Source organism: Bufo gargarizans, chromosome 1 (genome assembly GCF_014858855.1).
Source record: "Bufo gargarizans isolate SCDJY-AF-19 chromosome 1, ASM1485885v1, whole genome shotgun sequence".
Classification (NCBI taxonomy): Eukaryota; Metazoa; Chordata; class Amphibia; order Anura; family Bufonidae; genus Bufo; species Bufo gargarizans.
Window position 1 is genome coordinate 751,579,567 of NC_058080.1, and position 22,299 is coordinate 751,601,865.

The 22,299-nt window shown below is 43.6% G+C and overlaps 1 protein-coding gene across 1 annotated transcript in view; it reads right to left on the reverse strand.

Moving 5' to 3' along the window:
• Window positions 1-22,299, reverse strand: part of LOC122925098 (oocyte zinc finger protein XlCOF6-like) — an 818,943-nt gene that overhangs the window by 389,969 nt on the left and 406,675 nt on the right. The window lies entirely within an intron of this gene.

Consider the following 22,299-nt stretch of genomic DNA (forward strand, 5'->3'; position numbering starts at 1 on the left):
TTTTTTGTAAGATGAGATGTCGGTTTGATTGGCACTATTTTGGGGTGCATATGACTTTTTGATCGCTTGCTATTACACTTGACGTAAGATGACAAAAAATGGCTTTTTTTACACTGTTTTTTCTTTTTTACGGTGTTCATCTGAGGGGTTAGGTCATGTGATATTTTTATAGAGCCGGTCGATACGGACGCGGCGATACCTAATATGTATACTTTTTTTTCTATTTATGTAAGTTTTACACAATGATTTCATTTTTTAAAACAAAAAAAAAATGTTTTAGTGTTTCCATAGTCTAAGAGCCATAGTTTTTTCAGTTTTTGGGGCGATTATCTTGGGTAGGGTACGATTTTTGCGGGATGAGATGATGGTTTGATTGGTACTATTTTGGCGTACATGCGACTTCTTTGTTCACTTTTATTACCTTTTTTGGAAGTAAGGTGGGCAAAATTTCAATTTCCTCATAGTTTTTATTTGTCAGTGATAAATGTGTTTTTTTTTTAGCTTTACTTTTTTCACTTTAAAAAAAAAATATTGACCCAGACCCACTTGGTTCTTGAAGATCCAGTGGGTCTGATGTCTGTATAATACAGTATAGTACACTATATAGTGTATTGTACTGTATTTTACTCACACTTTGTCTGAACAGATCTTTGCCTTTAGCACAGATCTGTTCAGCACCATGGACAGCAGGATGCCTGAGAAGGCGTCCTGTTGCCATGGGAACCTTCCCCGTCTGCCACAACTGAGCAGAAAGGGAAGGAGGGGGGCTCCCTCCCTCTGTGACCCCCGATGGGAGAGGGAGCTCCCTGAATGTTAACCCTTTCCATACGTACGGACCGCGGTATGGAAAGGGTTAAACGGCTGACATCACAGCACAGATGTCAGCCGTTTATACCAGAGTGTTAGCAACGTGCTGACACTCTGGTATAACCACTGGACACCAGTGAATATTCAAGAGGAGGCGGGCGGGGGATCGCTATAGCGCCTGCCGCACCGCCCGCCTCCCGCACCGCCTGCAACCCCTGCAACTTCCTGCACCACCCGCCGGCATAAAATCATTCAGGGGTGCAGGGGGGGTGAAAATCTTTATTTTGGGCATTTTAAAGTTTCTGATCCCCGCGGTCAGGGACCGCGGGGATCAGAAACTGCAGAAAGCGCTGAAACCACAGGTCTGAATTGACCTGCGGTTTGCTGCGATCGCCGATACGGGGGGGGTCATATGACCCCTCCCAGCGTTGTGACAGGATGCCCGCTGAATGATTTCAGCGGGCATCCTGTTCAGATTAACCCCCGCATTTCCGCAATCCCGTTTTAAACTCATGACGTATCGGTACGTCATGGGTCCTTAAGGACTCAGGAAACATGCCATACCGGTGCGTCATGCGTCCCTAAGGGATTTAAAAAAAATCTCGAAGATTTGCTATATATTCTTGTTTTAGAATATTACGAATATTCTAAAAAACGAATGTATACAAACCGGATTCCCAAAAAGTTGGGACACTATACAAATCGTGAATAAAAACTGAATGCAATGATGTGGAGATGGCAAATGTCAATATTTTATTTGTAATAGAACGTAGATGACAGATCAAACGTTTAATCCGAGTAAATGTATCATTTTAAAGGAAAAATACGTTGATTCAAATTTTCACGGTGTCTACAAATTCCAAAAAAGTTGGGACAAGTAGCAATAAGAGGCTGGAAAAAGTAAATTTTAGCATAACGAAGAGCTGGAAGATTCAAATATTTAGAGAGGGCTCACCAGCTGCTCAAGAGTGGTATGGGTGCTCCTACAGGAGGATTCACCCAATCCTCTAAGGTGATTGAAAAAAAGAGATGAAGTAGTAGGGCACACCACCACTTGATACCACACGGAGAATTGATATATAAAATGTTTATTCCTGATTGTTGTAACATACAGGACCTTCTAAAAAAATTAGCATATTGTGATAAAGTTCATTATTTTCTGTAATGTACTGATAAACATTAGACTTTCATATATTTTACATTCATTACACACCAAGTGAAGTAGTTCAAGCCTTTTATTGTTTTAATATTGATGATTTTGGCATACAGCTCATGAAAACCCAAATTTCCTATCTAAAAAAATTAGCATATTTCATCCGACCAATAAAAGAAAAGTGTTTTTAATACAAAAAAAGTCAACCTTCAAATAATTATGTTCAGTTATGCACTCAATACTTGGTCGGGAATCCTTTTGCAGAAATGACTGCTTCAATGCGGCGTGGCATGGAGGCAATCAGCCTGTGGCACTGCTGAGGTGTTATGGAGGCCCAGGATGCTTCGATAGCGGCCTTAAGCTCATCCAGAGTGTTGGGTCTTGCGTCTCTCAACTTTCTCTTCCCAGTATCCCACAGATTCTCTATGGGGTTCAGGTCAGGAGAGTTGGCAGGCCAATTGAGCACAGTAATACCATGGTCAGTAAACCATTTACCAGTGGTTTTGGCACTGTGAGCAGGTGCCAGGTCGTGCTGAAAAATGAAATCTTCATCTCCATAAAGCTTTTCAGCAGATGGAAGCATGAAGTGCTCCAAAATCTCCTGATAGCTAGCTGCATTGACCCTGCCCTTGATAAAACACAGTGGACCAACACCAGCAGCTGACATGGCACCCCAGACCATCACTGACTGTGGGTACTTGACACTGCACTTCAGGCATTTTGGCATTTCCCTCTCCCCAGTCTTCCTCCAGACTCTGGCACCTTGATTTCCGAATGACATGCAACAGTCCAGTGCTGCTTCTCTGTAGCCCAGGTCAGGCGCTTCTGCCGCTGTTTCTGGTTCAAAAGTGGCTTGACCTGGGGAATGCGGCACCTGTAGCCCATTTCCTGCACACGCCTGTACACGGTGGCTCTGGATGTTTCTACTCCAGACTCAGTCCACTGCTTCCACAGGTCCCCCAAGGTCTGGAATCGGTCCTTCTCCACAATCTTACTCAGGGTCCGGTCACCTCTTCTCGTTGTGCAGCGTTTTCTGCCACACTTTTTCCTTCCCACAGACTTCCCACTGAGGTGCCTTGATACAGCACTCTGGGAACAGCCTATTCGTTCAGAAGTTTCTTTCTGTGTCTTACCCTCTTGCTTGAGGGTGTCAATGATGGCCTTCTGGACAGCAGTCAGGTCGGCAGTCTTACCCATGATTGCGATTTTGAGTAATGAACCAGGCTGGGAGTTTTTAAAAGCCTCAGGAATCTTTTGCAGGTGTTTAGAGTTAATTAGTTGATTCAGATGATTAGGTTAATAGCTCGTTTAGAGAACCTTTTCATGATATGCTAATTTTTTTAGATAGGAATTTTGGGTTTTCATTAGCTGTATGCCAAAATCATCAATATTAAAACAATAAAAGGCTTGAACTACTTCAGTTGGTGTGTAATGAATCTAAAATATATGAAAGTCTAATGTTTATCAGTACATTACAGAAAATAATGAACTTTATCACAATATGCTAATTTTTTTAGAAGGACCTGTATAATATTATTAAACACACTAAAATACTTAAAATTGTTGCTATAAAATCCTTAAAACATATATCATCCAATGAAATATTATAGGAAGCAGTCTCTCTTAAGGGTTAATTAACCCATACAATGTCTCTGGCAGGGGTAAAGAGATTAATCGGATGAGATTGTTTAGAGGATAGTCACTTAAATCTTGTGTGGTTTTAATTACCACTTGCCAGAATTGCAATAATGCCGCTGTAATATCGCTGCCTATTTACAGACATGAACCGGAATGATTTTACTCACTGTTTCAGGTGATACCTGTTTTGTTTTATCACTTGTGGCGTCCCACGTATAGTGAAGATCTTTATAGGCTGCGGTACGGTGCGGTTTAACTTGCTGCGGTAATGGTGAGCAAACTTTCGGGATCCTCGGTGGTCGTATGTAGCTGTGCTGTTCTGGAGATCACCTGGTAACAAATGCCTTCAGTGTTTGTTTCAAGTCCGCAGGATTAGTTTACACCAGGGAAAAAGATCTCGGCAAAGGGCAGCAGGTATCCAGCTTTTCTTTGTAACAAAGCGAAGCGTCACCGATCCCTTTCTTGAAGCGCTTTTTATCCTCCGGTCCTGTGCTTTTATCTCATGGGATAAATTACCATACGCGTTTCGGAGTGAACTACAACTCCTTCTTCACCGAAAATGTGCATTACAAAAACAATTCGCATTACGAAAATTCGCAATCAACACTATTCCTAACGAATATTCGAATTCGCGAATATTCTACGAATATTCTACGAAATATTTGCAAAATATTGCGAATTTGAATATGACCCCTGCCGCTCATCACTAGTTGGCATTTCAAAAATATCCTAAGTCATGGGAAGCGGCCATGTCCCTTGCTGTACGTATTGATAGGCGTCTGAGGGAGAGATCTAAGTTTCCTCACTTTCAGGACATACTATCATATAAGGTGGCGGCCTCCTCCAAAACTTTGGGTGGAGAGACACTCGAGATCATGTCTGGTGACGAACCAATGCAGCTGGGAGGAGCTACTCCTGGACCTGGTGATAAGAACTTTAGGCTTAAGAAGGACATTTTGTTAACGTATGTCCTTATGTTCAGCGTCAAGGTGGAAAAGAATGAGAAATGTTTAATCCTCATCTCACTCTTGGTGGTGTGGGTGGGGAATCTGAGAATTTATCCTTGGGTGGGGTGATTCGGAATATCCTGGTCCGATATTGGCTGAAGGGGTGGTAATATCCATCCTTTATCCCAACCTTGAGACAGAGGTGTGGGAGGCCCAGGGAGATGCACCAGAGTCCTGTCCTCCGGGGAAGTTGTTTGTTCCTTCCGAATTACGACACAAGGTGTTCGAGGAATATCACTGTACAGTTCTTACAGGACACCCTGTAAGAGCAGATCCATGGTCAATCTCATTTCTCGTAGATTCTGGTGGCTGGGGTTGCGTAAATTCGTTGAGGGCTACGTGTCAGCTTGTGGTACTTGTGCATGTGCTAAGGTGACACATACTTGGCCTTAAGGATCTCTACTTCGCTTGTCCATCCCGTCCCGTCCTTGGACTCATTTGTCCATGGACTTTATCACAGATTTTCTGAATTCCTCAGGAAAAAATGTGATTCTGGTGGTTGTTGAGCGATTCAGCAAGATGTCACACTTTATAGCATTATCAGGTCTATCTAATGCTTAAACTCTCGCACAAGTGTTTGTCGATAACATTGTGAAGCTACATGGTATTCCCTCTGATGTGGTGTCTGATAGGGAAGATTCAGTTTGTTTCCAGATTCTGGAAGGCATTCTGTACTCGCCTGGGGGTACAATTGTCCTTCTCTTCGGCCTTTCATCCTTAGTTGAACGGACAGACTGAACGCACTAACCAGAATCTAGAGACTTCTTTAAGATGTTTTGTCTCAGAGAATCAGGAGTGGTCTTCATTTTTGTCTTTGGCCGAGTTTGCCATTAATAACCATAGGCAGAAGTCCACTGATAAGTTGCCGTTTTTTGGGGGCATATGGGTTCCATCCGCAGTTTGGCACATTTTCTGGTACTGAAACCTCTGGCATACCTGAAGAGGAAATATTTTCCTCTTCTTTGTCATCTATTTGGCGGAAAATTCTAAATAATAATAAAAAATAGGCAACAAATATAAAAGGATTGCTGACAAGAGACGTATGAGTGGTCCAGACCTGAGAGTGGGTGATTCTGTGTGGCTGTCCACAAGAAATATTAAGTTGAAGGTACCTTCTTGGAAGTTGGGTCCAAGGTTTATTGGTCCATATAAAATCTCTGCCATTATTAACCCGGTAGCCTCTCGTCTTAAAATTCTGCAGGCTTTAAAAATTCATAATGTTTTCCACAAATAATTTCTGAAGAGATATGTTGAACCTGCTAAACCGTCCTCCTTGCCTCCCGCTCCTGTCATGTTGGACGGTAATCTTGAATTTCAGATCGCCAGGATAGTGGACTTACGAATTCTCCGTAAATCCCTTCAGTACCTCGTTCACTGGAAGGGTTACAGTCCAGAGGAGAGAATGTGGGTTCGAGAAGCCGATGTTAATGCTAGTCGCCTTGCGAAAGCCTTTCACATGCCCCATCCGGATAAGGTCCGTCCTGGGTGTCCGGAGGTCACCCATAGAAGGAGGGGCACTGTCACGGTCCCTCCAGTGACAGAGGTTAAAAGATCTGAGAGACTGGCTGCACGTTAGGTCATCTAACAGCCTATCTGTTTTCATTTGTTGCAATGTTGTTGCTGGTAATGACGACACCTCTTGTCTCAGGTGTAGCTTATGGTCATTACTGCTCCTCTATTTAGTCTGGACTCACACTTATTACAATGCAGTTGATATTCTCTGCTTGGAGTTGGAAGAGCTGGTGTGTGGTCCTCATCTGAGTTCCTGTTTGTGATGAACTGAACAGCCACTGGAACTGCTGCAGAAGCCGGAGGGCTAGCCTCCTTCCTACGGACTATAGACCCAGAACTATGGAGACCCCTTCAGACCTTTTGGGGTTACAAGGAACTATGAACCCTGATTTATGTGTGGAATTTATCTGACACATATTTCCTATTGCCCATTAAAGGTGCAGGGTGTGAATTCAGCAACATAAAAAGGAGTTAACTCTGCACTGAGACTCCCACTGATTGTGTTAGTGATGGGATTAAGATAGCTGACTCTAGGAGCAGCCGACTCCTAGATGAGTAGATACACTCAGGAGATAATCCCATCACATGTGTCTCCTCTCTCCCTATTCATTCATTATGGAGTGGGGGAGAAGTCTGTTTGCATGTTGTTCATGGTTGATTGTGTTATGTTGTTAGACTTCTTTAACTGTATATATATTGAGTTGGTCTTCAATAAAGGAAGTTCCTGTTTTACATTCAACATAGAGCCTCATCTCATGTGTGTGGGGATTGCTATACGCTGTATACTCCCCTGGCTATAACCCCTAGCTCTTGTAAGATCTGTTCCTGTTCCTGTGGTGGTTACGGTGTCAAGCAGAGTGCTTGGAGTCCTCGGGAAGCACTAGGAGCATCCATCAACAGAGGTACCCAGTCGGGGTGCCAGGTGAACCGTTACACTGCTCATCCATTTTCTATTGAAGAAAAGTGTACTTCTCTTGGTATTTTGATGCTCCCATTTGCTCATTGTTTACTAGGCCTCAGGGAGATGCTGGTTCCTTCATCTGGGAAGGAACCAGTAGTCTCAGACCCTGTCACTAATCCTACGGCTTTTCAGCGTTACTAGGGCCTAGTTTTAAGGTGTATGAATATTCCCACCTTCAGGGTCTATTCATACTGACAGGAGTAAGGGCTAGGTTTAGAGTTTCCGTGGGTGGTCACCATTTCCCTTTTCCTAGCCTTAAGGCCTAGTTCCTGGTCATTTTCCTTCTGTTGTCATTCTGGTGTTCCTCCCCTCCCCCTACACTGTGACATAGGTATTTTCAACTTTCAAGGTTCTTTATCAATATGAACTCGACTGTAAAAGGACTTTATACGTACGTTCCTTCAACAATCCCTTGAACCAGACAACTGGTCAGGGAGGCACAGCTATAATGTAAGATAAAGTCTCTTACCTTGCAGCGCTGTCTTTTATATCTGTCCATCCCAGTCCGGATTATCCAAGTTGTCGGGAGATCAATGAAGTGTCCTTCAGTTGAGCCCCACGTTGGGCGCCAGATTTTGTTGAGGCAAAACCCCCACCTCTAAGATTGCCGGGGTTCTAATTGAAGTTTTCTTTATGAGCGCTCAGAGATCTGACACAGACACACTTGCTGAATCAAATTCTCTCTCTCCTATTCCATGGAAGCATACATCTTTATAACACTACAGATAATCACAGACAAATCTGACACACCAGCAAAGGGGTGGAAAGTAAAACTAATGATCTGATTGGAAATTCATAAAAGGCAATACTTGCGCACCATAGTAACAGAATTCTAATAATTAAAAAATTTCTGGAGCATCTTATCTCAAAGGTGACATTCTTTAGCAATACATACCGAAACTCAGAAGGAACATAACTCTCTCTTGTATGTCAAACTCAGATAAGGGGAGCGAGGGAGCTGCTTACCTTGGCCTTGTAGCTAGAACACATTTTAACTATATACACAGAGACTCCCTACATCCTGCCAGCTGGTTAATTAATTTTCCACATATGCACAAGATGGAGGACATGTTTATACAAAATGGATTCTTATCCCTCACACTTTATATATACCTAATAGGCCTGGTCATCACTGTACATATGTCTAACAGGCCTGGCCGTACCTTTATATATGTTTAACAGGCCTGGCCGTATCTTTATGTATGTCTAACAGGCCTTGCTGTACCTTTATACATGCAAAGTTTAAAATCTAAGGCCAGATTTAGCAAATTTCTACAACATATAAATAATTTTGTTCTTGATTTTCTGACATGGACATTGGAAATCCACAACATTGGCGGGGTGGGTGGATCCGCCAGTTTACTTTTCGCCTCTGGTGGCATAAATGCTAGGTTTCCACCCGGTCATGGTCAGATGAAAAAAACATTTTAGGCCATATATTTATGTGGGACCTTATCGAGGGGTTCAAAAGGAGATGATCTTAAAACTTGTAGAAATAAGGCCAAGTCCTATTTTGACAAAGATCTAACTAAGGAAGGCCACATCTTAGCAAACCTTTCAGGAACCTGTTCATTAACAACTCTTGTGACAAGGATAAACTTGCAGAATGGACAAAATGTTTACCTTTTAGTAGGGATCAACCGATTATCGGATTTTCCAATATTATCGGCCGATAGTCATGTTTTGTAAGTTACCGGTATCTAACCTTGCCGATAATGCGTCCACCGCGCGTGCGCTCCCGTCCGAAGTCTCAGAGTCCGCCATGTCTGTCAGTGCCAACTATCGCGGGAGTACAGGAGAGACTACGCATGTGGGCATGCCTGCCTGAAACGTCCCTAAACGGGACTCCGTAGGCGACACTAGTCGATAGGACTGACGTCACCGATCTGAAGGAGGGAAAGTGGTCAGTGCAGGCCAGGGTATCTGAGAAACATAAAGAGTGCCGAGACCATGTACACTATATAGTGTGTGATATGGTAATGAATATGTGCGTCATAGTATTATAGATATACAGTGTGTTATATATTACCTACTACATCATACACACCTTATATACCTCATACTATTATACATATACAGTGTGTTATGTATTATATACCTCATACTACATCATACACACATTATATACTATAGAATGTAATGTGTGTATGATGTAGTATGAGGTATATATAATACATAACACACTGTATATGTATGATAGTATGAGGTATATAATGTAATGTGTGTACGGTATGTGATATGAGGTAAATAATATATAACACACAGTATGTTATGTATACTATAATCAGGTATATAAGGACTCTAAGGAGTGTATGTATGATGTAGTATGCGTGAGGTATATAATATATAACACACTGTATATGTATAATATGAGGTATATAAGGAGTGTATGATGTAGTATGAGGTTTAACACACTGTATATGTATTCATCGAGCAGCTATTTTTCCCACGTTTATCCCCATTTTCATGTACTTTGCACTTTATTATTACCTATTGACTTGATACCTACTTAGGACTTGTCAGGGGTAGATGGGATTTACTGCATTTATTATATTGCTACATTACCAGCAGTCCAGGGTCATTCCTGTGTCTTCATTGCCATATACAGTATATGTTTTTTTATTATTATGTTTTGTATGTAACAATAAAGATTTGGAATGTTTTACATTTGAACACGGCTGTGTTGTACATTTATAGGTGTTAATTCATTTCTATCTTTAGCTCACAGCCATTATTGCCTTTGGGCGTTAATTTTGATTGGTGTTGTGTTCCCCCTAAATCTGTGGGGTGAGTCAAACAGCATCTTTTATACCATTAAAGGTGCTGTCTGAGATTTTCTTACTGGTGACCTATCCTCAGGATAGGTCATCAGTATCTGATTGGTAGGGGTCCGACACCTGGGACCCCCACTAATCAGCTGTTTGAGAGGACAGCGGCGCTCCAGTGATGACACGTTCATGCGTCATGTTGTCTAGGTGCAGCTCAGTTCTAATCAAGTGAATGAGGCTGAGTGCAATGCCAAGCACAACCACTATACAATATACGGTGCTGTGCAAAAAGGCAGCAATGCTCACAGGAGCATCAGTACCTCCTCAAACAGCTAATCGACGGGGTTCCCGGGTGTCGGACCTCTACCGATCAGATACTGATGACCTATCCAGAGAATGGGTCATCAGTAAAAAAAAATCCTGGAAAACCCTTTTAAATTCTTTGAGGTTTGAGGAGAGAGACCTCTCCAGCGATTCAAAGACTCCACTGACTTTTCATCCCTCCAGGTGAAATACTCAACTAGTAGTGAACAGAATTCAGATCAGCCAAAATGCAGAACAGTTGTCTCTGAGAGGTTTCTACCATGGGATTGACAAGCTTGAAATGACAGAGTCAACCTCCTGCCACCACAAGCAGCAAAACCTGCAGGAGCCAGTTCAGTCTCCTCAACATGATAGAGCAGTTTCCTCACGGGCCGCGCCAGGCTGAGGTAAATCAGCAAGCTGAGACCTCAATGACCAGGTTCAGGCCTTTCCGGACTCTGGCTTGTCTCAGGTGCATACTGGTGTTCCCTGACGCCATATACCTCTGGACAGGCAGACTAGATCAGGGGCCTGAATTTGCCCAGTATTCTCTTTCTTACCCTGCCTCCAGTGTCATCTCAGAGAGGGTTTTCAGCACAGCAGGGGGCATGGTGACACCCAAACAGATCAAGTTGTCCTCTGCCAGTGTCCAAAACATGGCTTTTGTCAAAATGAACCAGGCCTGGATTCAGGCGGATTTTCACACTCCTCCGACTGAGGCCAATGAATAGATCTGTCCTTGCTGACGATGCCCCATCTTGTCACACTTTTGCTGTCTGTCTACCATCCTGTTCCGCATGGCTGCTGCTATCATGCCTCTGCCTGTCTGCCAGCAGGTACCATATGGCTGCAGCTGCCACCACCGCTGCTCTTCGCTGCTAATCTCCTGTGGCCACCACTATTAACACTACGCATCTGCTCCTGCTACTACTACTACTACCCATAGACAGCCGATCTACTGCCTTTTATGTTCCAAGACTGAGCGATTATTCGCTGGTGTGCTGGAAATAATACGTATCTACATCGGGCAATATTGTTGCTAATTTCACATTTGCCATCTATCCAATAAACCATCAGCTGTGACCACAGCATAGAGGTCAGTTCACATTTGCAGCACTACAACCACCAACATTGTGAGTTCAGGATATAGCTTATCAACATTGGGGTAGTGGTTCAGAGTAGAGTGATCAGGATGTGTGTGTAGTGCTGGGGTTTGTATGTTTGTAGCGTAGTGTTCACACCAGTGTTGGACTTTAAAACTGACCGGACTATAGGAAGCACCAAGGATTTGGAGGAGGAAAGTAAGAGAATAAATATTCTTCATCAGACCTCAGATCAGACCCCCATTCTTCATCAGACCTAAGTTCAGACCTCAAAATAAGACTCCCAAGCTCCATCTGACTGTAGATCAGACCCCCAAGCTCGATCAGCCTCAGATCAAACCCTCAAGCTCCATCAGCCTCAGATCAGAGCCCCATCAACCTCAGATTGGACCCACCCTCCATCAGCCTGAGATCGGACCTCCACCCGCATCAATCTCCATCAGCCTCAGATAAGAGCCCCCCACCACCCTCCATCAGCCTGAGATCAGACCCCCCACCATCCTCCATCAGCCTGAGATCAGACCCCCCCCCACACCAACCTCCATCAGCCTTAGATCAGACGTTAAAAAATAAATAAACTTAGTTTGCCTGCTCTTCTTCTTCCCCCCTCACCACTCCCTGCACCTCCCGCATGCTGATGACCGCTTCCATATTGTAAGACTGTCAAGGATGGTGTAACATAAAACAAGAAGTTACAAATAAGGATCCGACTGGCTTGATCCAAAACTAAGGAACAAAAGGGTGACCCCTATTAAAGCCCTAAAGCTCTCCCTGTCTTCTCAGCCCATGCAAAGATCTCAGTGATAGAAGGTTGCATGTCCATGTACCTAGACTGAATAACACCTGAAAACCCTATAACAGTGAGGGGACACGACCTATAGCTCCCTGCACTTAATACGGAGGGAGTCAGGGTCACCTAGAACCAAGCCAACAGGAAAACAATAAATACAGAAATAGACTTATCTGAAAACCCAGCTGTAGCAACTTCCAGCAGAGAACACAATCCAGGATGTGATATAAACCGCAAGGTGAGGCAGTATGGGGAGGAGATATATAGGGAGGCAATCACTGCTAATAGATGACAGCTAGGAGAGGGAGGAGAGATGTCAAAACGAAAGCAAAACAAAAGAAGATCATGCAGGAGGTACTGAAGAACGTCTATCAAAACTTCTCAAAGATCTGGTGGTGACAGTACCCCTCCCTCTACGAGTGGACTCCGGACACTCAGAGCCCACCTCCTCAGGATGGGACCTATGGAATGCCCTGAGAAGATGAGTGGCCTTAATGTCCGCCACTGGAACTCACATCCTCTCCTCAGGACCATAACCCTCCCAATGAACGATGTAAGATAAGATAAGATAAGATAAGATGCCTTTATTGTCACTGTACAATACAATGTAATACAATGTACAATACAATGAAATGTTGTTTGGAGCAATCCTAGATGCCATGGACAGAGGAACAAGAACTGACATTTAAACTAAAGCATTACACTAGAAAAATAAATAAACATTGCACTAGAAGGCATTACTATTCACAGTTCACAGCATATATGTAGCAAGAGCAAAGTAGGACGTGCTTGTGAGTATATATACACACTGATTCAGACACCACTGCAGACAAGAGGTCATCATGGGGTCATGAATGCAGAAGTCACTTTCAGTCTGTGGTAGTTTCTATCCTAGGAAGGTACTAAAGAGAACGGCGGACAATACGAGAGTCCACAATCCTAGAGACCTAAAATTCAAAATTACCATCAACCACAATCGGAGGAGGAGGCAAAGAGGAGGGTACAGTGGGTTGGACATAAGGTTTTAATAGGGACTTGTGAAAAACATTATGAAGTCTGAGGAAGATCAAGACGGTAGGCAACGGGATTGATGACGGACAAGATTTTGTAAGGCCCAATAAACTTAGGACCCAACTTCCAGGAGGGAACCTTCAATTTGATATTCTTAGTAGACAACCATACCAGATCACCAACATTCAGGTCCGGACCAGGCACACGTCTCTTATCCGCCACACGCTTATATCTCTCACTCATGCTCTTTAGATTATCCTGAATCTTTTGCCAAATAGATGACAAAGACGAGGAGAATCTCTCCTCATCAGGTAAACCAGAAGCCCCCTCTCCAGAGAATGTCCCAAACTGCGGATGAAACCCATATGCACCAAAAAATGGTGACTTATCAGAGGACTCCTGACGACGGTTATTTAAAGCAAACTCAGCAAGGGAGAGAAAAGAACACCAATCCTCCTGATTCTCCGCCACAAAACAACGCAGATATGTCTCCAGATTCTGATTGACGCGCTCTGTCTGGCCATTCGATTGCGGGTGGAAAGCAGAAGAGAATGACAACCGAACCCCCAAGCGAGAACAGAAGGCCTTCCAGAATCTGGAAACAAACTGCGTGCCCCTATCAGAGACTATGTCTGAAGGGATACCATGCAGTTTGACAATGTGATCAATAAATGCCTGCGCCAGCGTTTTAGCATTGGGCAAGCCAGGAAAAGGAACAAAATGCGCCATTTTGCTAAAACGGTCCACCACCACCAGAATCACAGTCTTCCCCGAGGAACGAGGCAGGTCCATAATGAAATCCATGGACAGATGTTTCCAAGGACGGGAAGGAAGGGGTAACGGAAGGAGAGGACCCGATGGCCGTGAATGAGGGACTTTGGCACGAGCGCAGGTCTCACAGGCTGCCACAAAACCCTCAACCGACTTACAGAATCTCAGCCACCAGAATCTCCGAGCAATGAGATCCACTGTGGCTCTACCCCCAGGGTGCCCAGCAAGGACAGTATCGTGGTGCTCCTTAAAAACCTTGTGAGGCACAAACAACCTCCCAGGAGGACAAAGATCAGGAGCCTCTGCCTGGGCTGCCTGAACCTCTGCCTCCAATTCAGGATAAAGAGCAGCCACAACCACCCCTTCAGCCAAAATGGGACCCGGGTCTTCAAAGTTCCCCCCTCCCGGAAAACAACGTGACAGGGCATCCACCTTCACATTCTTAACCCCAGGGTGGAACGTGACAACAAAATTAAACCTTGAAAAGAACAAAGACCATCTGGCCTGTCTCGGGTTCAGACGCTTGGCTGACCTTAAGTAGGCCAGATTCTTATGGTCGGTAAACACGGTAATAGGGTGTCTGGCTCCCTCTAGCCAATGACGCCATTCCTCAAAAGCTACCTTGATGGCCAACAACTCCCTATCTCCCACATCGTAATTTCTCTCTGCGGAGGAGTGTTTCTTCGAGAAAAAGGCACACGGTCGCCAATTGGCAAGAGACTGACCCTGAGACAAGAGAGATATCAGGTTGTACCAAGATGGGAGCGGAAGCAAAACTCTCCTTGATACTAGAAAAGGCCTTACACGCCTCTACCGACCAGGAGGAAAAATCTACCCCCTTTCTAGTCATATCAGTGAGTGGTTTAACAACAGAGGAATAATTCAAAATAAACTTCCTGTAATAATTGGCAAAACCCAAAAAACACCTAAGCTCCCACTTCTCGGGGTCCATGCGAAAACCAGAAGCGGAGAGAAGAAACCCCAGAAATTGAATTTCTGGGACTGCACATATTTTTCCAGTTTAGCGTACAATTTATTCTCCCGCAGAATGAGCAAGACCTGACGTAGGTGGTCCTTATGAGTTTTGAAATCAGGAGAAAAAAAATCAAAATGTCATCTAGATACACTAGTACAAATTTCCCCATTAAATGATAAAAAATGCTGTTCACAAAATGCTGAAAGACAGCTGGAGCATTCATTAAACCAAAAGGCATAACCAAATTCTTAAAATGGCCCTCAGGGGTATTGAAGGCTATCTTCCATTCGTCTCCTTCTCTGACCCTGACCAGGTTGTATACCCCTCTTAAATCAAACTTGGAAAAAACTTTAGCCCCGACAATCTGGTTAAACAGGTCCGGGATCAGAGGAAGCGGATAAGGGTCACGAATTGTGATACTGTTCAGCTCCCTGAAATCCAGACATGGTCTTAAAGAACCATCTTTTTTCTTAACAAAGAAAAAAACAGCGGCAACAGGTGACTTTGAGGGTCGTATGTGTCCCTTTCTCAGGCTCTCAAAGATATAAGCACGCATAGCGACCCTTTCAGGTTGGGAGAGATTGTATAAACGAGATTTAGGCAGCTTGGTGCCTGGGATGAGATTAATAGGGCAATCGTACTAACTGTGAGGGGGCAGCTCCTGAACACCACTCTCAGAAAACACATCCGAAAATTCAGCGAGAAAAGATGGTACAGTCTTAGTAGAAACCTCTGAAACAGATGTCGTGAGGCAATTCTCTCTGCAAAAGTCACTCCAACCATTTATTTGCCTCGCTTGCCAATCAATGGTGGGGTTATGTTTAGTGAGCCACGGTAGCCCCAACACTAGAGGAGTAGGTAACCCGCCTAGGATGAAACATGACACATCCTCAACATGAGTATCACTCACAATCAAACGGATATTGTGAACTATGCCCTTTAACGATTTCTGAGAAAGTGGAGCGGAATCAATAGCAAAAACAGGTATATCCTTTCCCAAAGTGTATACCTGAAAACCATGTGTTATAGCAAATTTATTATCAATGAGACCCCTGCGCACTGAATGAGACCGCCGCACTGTCCTTGGACTGAGTATAAGGAAGTGTGGCCGGCACACGCAGGGTTGCACGCCGCACGGGATAGGATGATTACCACATGTAGTAGAAAGAAAATCCCAGCAGACGTGTCTTCAATGCTAATAGAATTTATTTTGCAAATAGCAATGTGTCCATGAATAGGACGCGTTTCGGCTCAGTAGCCTTTCTCAACAGATAAGTATACAAGGTCAACAGCTCATATATATACACACAAACATTAATGATAAGAACCTCCCAGTCGTGAAAACGCCCAAGAAGGGGCGGTACATATGTAATCATGTGATAACGTCACCAAGGTAATCAATCAAGGAATCAAAAAGTGCAACGGGTGTCTGAATACATGTCAGTAGTAATGTTGTTAAATATTATGATTAAATACCGATACGCTTGAGGGACTCCTTCGTTTATATAATCGATGTCTAGAAAAAATATATAATAAAAGAAGTTACGACCATAGAATAATACGGTAAACAGGAAATAACATTAATAGAGGTCAGATGTGCATAATTTCATAGTCGCGGTTCAGTCCTCTTGGATGAAGGGTATCAAGAGTGTGAATCCAGTAAGCCTCCCGACGTAAAAGGAGTTTTTTAATGTCGCCTCCTCGCCTAGGTCTAGAAATCTGTTCTATGACCTGGAACTTTAATTGGGCAATTGTATGGTTAAATTTGTCAAAGTGGGAGGGAACCGGTAAAAGTAAATTTTTTGTCCTAATCGTGGATTTGTGTTTTCCAATCCTATCTTTCACACTCTGCATGGTTTCCCCAATGTATAGCAACCCACAAGGACATTTTATTAAATAAATGACATTTGCTGATTCGCATGTAAAAAAGCCATTAACTGCGTATGTCCGTCCAGTGTGTGGGTGGTATACATTGGGGCCTTTGATGACATTAGAACATTGGAAACAATGGAGACACGGAAAGGTGCCCTTCCGTTGTGTAGCCAGTACCCCCTGTTTGAGAGTACCACGGGTGCTCCCAATGTCCGCTCGCACTAACTTATCTCTATAACTAGAGTTTTTTTTGTTGCAAATAAGGGGCGGATTTTGGAATTCCCTAATTTGGGGGTATGCTTTACCCAACAAACACCAGTGTTTCTTCACCACATTATCTAATTTAGAATTAAATGGGTGGTACTTATGAACCAATGCCACTCGTGGGCTTTTATCATGATCTTTTCTAGAACTCTGAGAGGTCTCTAACTCGTTCAAGGTGTTAGTTAGGATAGATGGTGGATACCCTCTTTCCTCAAACCTTGTGGTCATCTCTTCTATTCTAGGTCCCAGCACTGATGGACTAGAGACAATGCGTCTAATCCTCTGGTACTGGGACTTTGGAATAGCTTTTTTGAGAGCAGGTGGATGGGCGCTAGTGAAGTGGAGGATACTGTTTCTATCTGTCTCCTTCCGGAATAAATCCGTTGAAAGGTTACCATGCAGATCCTTGATAACCCTTGTGTCCAAGAAGCTGACCGTCTGGTTATCACTTGTAACTATGAATTCTAGACCGATACATGCTTGGTTCAGGTGTGAAATAAATGCCGATAGGGTCTCCTGTGGCCCCGCCCATATGCAAAAAATGTCGTCAATAAATCTCTTCCACAACAAGATGTGATTACAGTACCATTGGCTGTTATAAACGAAATTGTCCTCAAATTGCGACATATACGCATTTGCATAGGGCGGGGCCACATTAGACCCCATCGCGGTCCCCCGCTTCTGTAAGTAATAAGAATCCTCAAACATGAAGTAGTTCTCATATAAGACGAGGTGAAGCAGCTTTACAAAAAATTCCCGCTGTATAGGGGAATAATCACTCCTCTCTAGGAACGACTGGACAGCCTGCACACCTCCACTGTGTTCTATGGAAGTGTACAGGCTGACCACGTCAATCGTTACCAGTAAGCTGTCCGATGGAACTGGACCCAAACTCCTTTTACGTCGGGAGGCTTACTGGATTCACACTCTTGATACCCTTCATCCAAGAGGACTGAACCGCGACTATGAAATTATGCACATCTGACCTCTATTAATGTTATTTCCTGTTTACCGTATTATTCTATGGTCGTAACTTCTTTTATTATATATTTTTTCTAGACATCGATTATATAAACGAAGGAGTCCCTCAAGCGTATCGGTATTTAATCATAATATTTAACAACATTACTACTGACATGTATGCAGACACCCGTTGCACTTTTTGATTCCTTGATTGATTACCTTGGTGACGTTATCACATGATTACATATGTACCGCCCCTTCTTGGGCGTTTTCACGACTGGGAGGTTCTTATCATTAATGTTTGTGTGTATATATATGAGCTGTTGACCTTGTATACTTATCTGTTGAGAAAGGCTACTGAGCCGAAACGCGTCCTATTCATGGACACATTGCTATTTGCAAAATAAATTCTATTAGCATTGAAGACACGTCTGCTGGGATTTTCTTTCTACTTGGACTGAGTATGACAGGAAGGAGTGATCTCTCCTCTCTCTCTAAGACGCCTGTCAATACGAACGGCCCGAGACATGGCGGACTCCAAGGAGGTAGGTCTCTCATGAGGCAGGTCAACAAAATCAACTATGTCTTGTCTTACGGAAACTGTTAAAACTAAATGCTATAATACAAGTACCAGAGGAGCAGAAAGGCTTGGGCCATTATTCAAGACTATTCCTAATTAAAAAAACAGACGGGACCTTTAGAACAATTATCAACCTGAAATCCCTGAACAGGTCATTGGTATACCACAGATTCAAGATGGAATCTATAAAGACATCAATCCGGCTATTATCTGTGGGGGATCTCTTATGTACCATGGACTTAAAGGATGCCTACTATCACATCCCAATACATCCACTCTACCAACAGTATCTCAAGTTTGCGATCAACCAGGAAGGTACAATTCTCCATTACCAGTTCCAGTGCCTACCATTTAGAATATCTTCGGCACCTCGCATTTTCACAAAGGTAATTACAGAAGTGGTGGCATACTTAAGACAACAACAGATAAAAATCATCCCGTACCTAGATGATTTCCTTCTGATTGCAGAGACAAAACGGAGTCTAGAGAGCAATGTCCAACAGACCCTCGCCCTTTTCAAGGATTTGGGCTGGATAATAAACTATGCCAAATCGGACCTAGTACCGAGTACTAGGAAGCAGTTCCTAGGAGTCCTCTTAGATTCAGAGAAGCAACATTCCTTTCTTCCACAGTTAAAGCGGGAAAGGATAAGGAAGAAGATAAAAACTTTTCAAAAGAGAAGGGACCATACTCTAAGAGAATCTATGCAGGTTCTGGGCTTAATGACAACCTGCATCTCAGTCATACCGTGGGCGCAGTACCATTCCAGGATCCTACAAAACTCAGTTCTGAACTCATGGGACAGAAACCATCAATCCTTGAACTCAAAAGAATTCCTATCAAGGCAAAGTTTAGATTCTCTATCCTGGTGGACCAACCCAAAAAACCTAAGGAAAGGGGTCGCCTGGAATCTTTCACCGTCCATAGTAATTACTACGGATGCAAGCCAGTGGGGTTGGGGAGCCCATCTAAAAGATCATTTCTTTCAGGGGAGATGGTCCAGTCTCGACAGTCGCAGATCCTCAAACTTCAGAGAACTGAAGGCAGTATGGGAGACTCTGAAGAAGGCAGAACATATACTCTCCAACCACCACATCAAAATCCTATCGGACAACATGACGATGGTATGCTACCTGAAACGTCAAGGTGAAACCAGGAACCCTCATCTACAGGGATTGTCAAACCAAATATTTTGTTGGGCAGAGAAAAAAGTGCTCTCAATATCAGCAATCCACCTAAGAGGAGTAGAAAACTCCACCGCAGACACGGTCTCAACCCAGGCGAATGGTCTTTAAACAAGGAAGTCTTTCTGCAGATCTGCCACCAGTGGTGGTTCCCACAAGTAGACCTTTTCACGTCAAGAGAGAACACCAAGTTGGGACATAGATCTGGGGTACGCTTTTCCTCCATTTCCTCTGATTCCATCGGTCCTAAAGAAGCTGAGAACATGCTCGATGACCCTCATTCTCATAGCTCCTGCCTGGCCGTAAAAAGCCTGGTTTCCTTTGTTGAAGGAGATGATGATAGGAGATCCGATAACCCTTCCGAGAAGGAAGGACCTTCTCCTACAGGGACCTGGAACATCCGAACCTCGACAAGCTATGGCTAACAGCTTGGATCCTGAAAGGCAGATCCTAAAAAGAAAGGGTCTGTCAGATAAGGTGATATCTACCCTTCAGCAAAGCCGCAAGCCCATAACCTCGGCCATATATTTAAAAATATGGAAAAATTTACTTCATGGCTGTAACACTCACATCCAGGGGTCTCAGACCCATCTATAGGCTGCATTCTGGACTTATTGCAGATGGGGTTTGATTTGGGCCTAAAACCCAGTACCCATAAGGTCCAAATTTCAGCTTTGAGTTTCTTGGACACCTCCTTAGCAGACCACAGATGGATTAAAAGATTTATTAAATCTATTTCCAGAATGAGACCCACTATTAGGCAGACAGTACCACCATGGGACCTAAATATAGTCTTAGAGGGTCTATGTAATCCCCTGTTTGAGCCAATTGAGCAGTGATCTGACAAATTGCTTTCTCTTAAAACATTATTTCTTCTAGCGATTACCACAGCACGCAGAATAAGAGAAATAGGAGAGACCTGATGGTCCATCAGGGAACCATATCTAAAAATTTTGGACGATCAGGTTATTTTAAAGTTGGATCCATCTTTTCTACCAAAAGTTGTCTCTTCATTCCATAAAAATCAAGAAATAATTCTTCCTTCCTTTTGTACCTCTCCCAAAAATGTGCAGGAAGAAAAATTTCACTGTTTGGATGTAAGATCGGTTTTAGCCTACTTATAAAGAACAGCTTCGTGGAGAAAATCATCAAACCTCATTATCTTGCTTGGAGGAAAGAACAAAGGCAATAAGGCCTCAAAACAGACCTTAGCTCGTTGGATTAGAGACACGGTTAGACAGTCTTACGTGCAGAAAGGACTACCTTGCCCTTTATCCATTAAAGCCCATTCCACCAGAGCCGTGGCGACTTCTTGGGCAGAAAAAGCGGAAGCTTCAGTTGAACAGATTTGCAGGGCCGCTACTTGGTCCAGTTTCACTACCTTTGTTAGACACTATAAACTGGATTCTCTTGCCAACCAGGACCTAGGGTTTGGTCTTAATGTCCTCCAGGCAGTGGTCCCCCCCTAAGTAATAAGCTGGTAGTTCTCCAGTGGGTACTGTCATGGAGGGACGTCCTGGAAACTAAGATTTAGTCTTACCGGTAAATGGTTTTCCAGGAGTCCGACATGACAGCACCCGTTAATACCCCCCCCCCCCTTCTTGCTGTTGTTTCTTGGATCCATATATATATAGAAATTCCAATGTGAAGATAACATGGAAGTTCAAATAAAGAGTTTGGATCCTATCTGGTGTAGTAATTTGGAAAAACACTGGTAGGAGGGGTGGGGAGGGGCCTTTTAACCTCTCTCGCTTCCTGTCCCTACAGAGATCCAATAAGACATCCTCCAGTGGGTGCTGTCATGCCGGACTCCTGGAAAATCATTTACCGGTAAGACTAAATCTTAGTTTTTTGCACACCCATCGTAACAGTACCTGTCCTTATCCGAAAAAAAATAGGACATATTCTATTTTTTTGTGGAACGGATTTACGGACATAGGAAGCGGAATGCACACGGAGTCATTTCTATTTTTTTTTTAGCAAACCCATTGAGAGATATCTGCGGATCTGAAATCTCTGAGGTCAAAGAGGATCTGAAAGCTACCACAGGCCGTACTGAACAACCAGGGGACGACCACATATATATATATTTTTTTTTTAGCAATCCAAATCCACAATAATTCAGACGCCCAAACTCAGGCCTTGTGTGAACTGAGAAGACCCCAGAGGACACAGATAACAGAGGCCATCACTATAACTTAGGGGTTAGAGTTCTCCCTGATCCAACTGACTCTGAAAATATCCACGATGCCCTTCAGGCTTCATTCAATCAAATCCTCGATTTACCACCTGATCCACCAGTCAGAATAGTCCGAGCTCCAGGGCTGTGGCACCTCAGGGAAGAACCTCTCAACCTGAAGATATTGCAGGTAATTATGGAACTGACTTCACTGTAGAAGAAAGTATCAGAAGCAAATCACCTTCCTTATGCAGGATTAAAGGGCATATGCCAGCAGTTCTGTCCCTATGACACTGGCTGGCCTGTTACATGTGCTCCTGGCAGCTGGAGGCATCTGTGTTGGTCCCGTGTCCATATGTGCAGCATTACTGAGAAGAATGATGTTTCAATATATGCAAATGAGCCTCTAGGAGCAACGGGGGCGTCGTAGTTACACCTAGAGGCTCTGTTTTCAATG